Source organism: Lactuca sativa, chromosome 5 (assembly GCF_002870075.4).
Source record: "Lactuca sativa cultivar Salinas chromosome 5, Lsat_Salinas_v11, whole genome shotgun sequence".
NCBI classification, from domain to species: domain Eukaryota; kingdom Viridiplantae; phylum Streptophyta; class Magnoliopsida; order Asterales; family Asteraceae; genus Lactuca; species Lactuca sativa.
The window spans coordinates 127,577,538-127,581,052 of record NC_056627.2 but is presented as its reverse complement, the minus strand read 5'-3'; the positions used below and the strand labels follow the sequence as shown (position 1 = coordinate 127,581,052).

General features: G+C 36.4%; 1 non-coding gene across 1 annotated transcript; it reads left to right on the top strand.

Annotated features, from left to right (window-relative positions):
• Positions 1 to 645: 645 nt before the first annotated feature.
• LOC111887297 (small nucleolar RNA R71) lies at positions 646 to 752 on the top strand. Its single transcript, XR_002848727.1, has one exon. It is a non-coding gene; the product is annotated as a small nucleolar RNA R71 (small nucleolar RNA).
• The last annotated feature ends 2,763 nt before the right edge of the window (positions 753 to 3,515 follow it).

Below are 3,515 nucleotides of genomic sequence, written 5' to 3'. Positions count from 1 at the left end.
GCTTGCTAGTCAATCATCATTTTGTGTTGTTCTTTCATCATATTCATGTGTTCATTTAGCACTATAGCGGTATCATTATGTCTTCTCTCGGATGCTTCCATAAATCAGGTCAACATGTTTTCCAAGTCTACTTTCTTCTCGGCTGGTGGTTGCTCTTTTTGGTAGATGCCTCGGCTTGTCTGCTTAAATTTTTCTTCTATTTGCCTCTTGTACTCATCATATGGCAGTCACTCTTTCTTTGGTTTCCTCCAGTCTTCATCATACTTGTCCCCACTTGAGTAGCAAACTTGAGCCTTCTTGTTCCCATATTCATCCAAGTTTCAATCTTTAGTCAAATGTGGACCACTGCATCTTTCACAACCAACTCTAATTACATGAATTGATTGCTTCATTTGGGTTAGCCTTCGGTCCATATTATTTAGTGTTACCATCATAGCAGCCATCTCTTTAGAATGTGCACTCCCAACTCCCTTTACTCCTTCATTCCTTGGATTGTGGTATTCACGAGAATGCTTTGCAAATTCTTCAACTAATTCCTTGACTTCACCTGTATTTTTCTTTGTAAGTGGTCCTTGAGAATCAAGGAGTTGCCCAATCATTACATTGACCCCGTCATAGAATATGGACACTTCTTGTAGAATGTTAAGGTCATGTTGAGGACAATTCCTTAACAACCCCTTGTATTGCTCCCAGGCCTCGTAAAGTGACTCCCCTGGGTTTTGCTCAAAATTGGCTATTTCCTTCTTGAGTTTAGCTATCTTGGATGGTGAACAGAATTGATCTAGAAACTGCTCATGCATTTGAGCCCAAGTAGTGATTGTACCCGGTGGTAGTGCTTTTAACCAATCTTTTGCTGCTCTCTTGAAAGTGGTCGGTAGAATCCTTAGCAAGATGGTATCTCTATTCACATTCGGGACATTGAAATAATCAACAATGTCATTGACTTCATCTAAGTGCTTAAACACATCTTCATGATCTTTTCCATAGAATGGGATATTCTTTAGTGCAGAAAGCATATGTCCTTTCAGCTCAAATGTGGCAGTGGCAGGAATGGCAGGTTGTACTAAACCCGGACCAACACCATCTCTAATTCTCTTTCTATAAGCTCCCATGGACAATTCTTCAATATTCGCCATCTCGTTTCTTGGCTCGTTCTCGGGTTCACTTGTATAAAGTCCAAACTCGGTTTCGGATTCGTATTCGGATTCGTTCGGGTTAGGTATTTGATCTAAGTCTTCAACCTTGTTCTTGTCCTTCGAAGATGAACTCGATCCTTCCGCTATCTTTCCCGACTTCTTTGAGAACACCGACTTGAGTTCTTGTAAGGGAATCTTCTTTGGTGTTTGATCTTCTTTCACATTCTTATCGTTCTTTTTGTGAAGGGCAGACTCTGGATCTTCAAGAGGTGGCACCAAAGGTGTGTTAGAGGCCCTGGTCATGAACTCCTACAAAATAAAAAATAAAAACGTAAAACTGAACTAAGAAAGACAAACTAAACTAAGAAAACAAGGACTCACAGGATTCACGTCGTGAGCCTGTAATGCTCACGTCGTGAGTTCTGTAATGCCAGAAAAAAAAATCAGTAATTAACTAAGTCGTCCCCGACAACGGCTTAGTTAATCTAAAGCAAATAAATCAGTAATTAACTAAGACGTCCCCGACAACGACACCAAAAACTTGATGTGCACAAAAGTACCTACTAATTTTATAATTTATAACCTAACTAAAATGCACCTAGGCAGTGTACCTAGTCGAATTATAGAATAGTTGGGTAAGTCGGGTGTCGATCACAGGGAACGGTGTTAACTAATTAATCTACTTACTACTAAATTAATCTAATAATTAACAGCTTAAAAGGTTTTTATCTGATTTTACATGATCAGACGAACTTTACTCAAATTCAATCAATTACTAAAAATACTTCTGTTAGTTCGAATCCACTTTCCCTCAATGGTTTATAATTTAGCTATGACAATTACTGTTGGTACCAATTAAGATAGTATTAGCAATTTAGTTCTAAATCTACTAACTTTAATTAATTCATGTAAGTGTATGTATGGTCACACAATAGTTAACACATAATCAATTGTTGAATAAGATTGGAGCCATGTAAGATTGATTAATCAAAACACAATTACAGTCATAATATGAGTTCTCTAGCACAACTTAATTCAATGATTCAATTACTTATCTAAGATTGGTTTGATCTTAGCTCTAATAAACTAGTGTTCACTGAATTATTAGGTATTCAAATTCATGCATATTTGTATTCACTAACTACACAGAACAATAATTTAAAGCAATCAAATATTAAATTAAACATGCTAGGTAAAATCAATCAGCACAAGCATATTACCAACAAGTAAAGTCAAATCTAATGCATTAAAACCATGAGTTCCAGCTTCATCTAGCTAACAGAAGAAGCTAGATTGAGCTGGACATACTAGCAAATAAACAAGCACAATTCAAAGTATAAGACATGTTCAAGTATCAACAATTAAAGTAATTATGAACCTCTACTCTTTTGGTGTTGAAATCCTTCTTCTAAGACTTTTCTTCTGCTGAAACTCGTCTTCTGAAACCCTTTTCTCTAGCCAAAAGTCTCCTAAGTCATAATGATCAAGATAATTTATACTATCTGATTTTTCCAAGTTCACGTCGTGAACCATAAGGATTCACGTCGTGAATGCGAGTTTTTCGTATTCAACAACGATTCTTTCACCCGGATGCATATCTTCTGGAACACCCCACTCACATCGTGAGCATCAAATTACTCACGTCGTGAGTACGTTTTTTGTTGAGTTTTTCATCCTTCTTCCCTTCAAGCCTCCAAAGTTCCAAGTATTTTCAGTTTCAGTCCGTATCTTCGAGAATGCTTCTATTTTGGCTGCAAATAACAATTTATCCTTATAAATACCATTATTCTATTAAAATAACCAAAATATATTTAAAATGTACTTAAATATTGCCTAGAAATGTGTATAAATTTGGAAATATCATAGGGGTTTAAGGAGGTCTTTATGATTCCTAATGAGGTCAGTTTCTAATATGCTTCTTGCTTACCACCCTCACCGCCCAATTTCATTTTGAGAACGGAATTACCGAAAGGGTTTGATTGTGATAATGGTCAATCTAAAAGTTTTCTAAATACAAGTATAAAACAAAATCTCGTTTTATTAATAGAATGCGATTCTCATATTATACATGAAAATTGCAAATTCTCTTTATATTATGTTGGTGGAGCTCATGTGGTTAACTGGCACATCACTCTAGAGTATAGTTGAGAATGATATGGAACTCTCGAATCTCAAGCATAACTTGAGCCGGGGACCATGCGATTTTTCATGGTTAATTCTCAATCTATTTAATGTGAATCTTATGTTATCCATAAAGGTTGCACATTCTCTTTATAACTTGTTGATGGAGCTCGTGTGGTTAACCGACACATCATTTTGAGAGTATAGGTAGAGAATGATGTGGAACTCATGAATCTCAAGTGTAACTTGAGCCGGGGA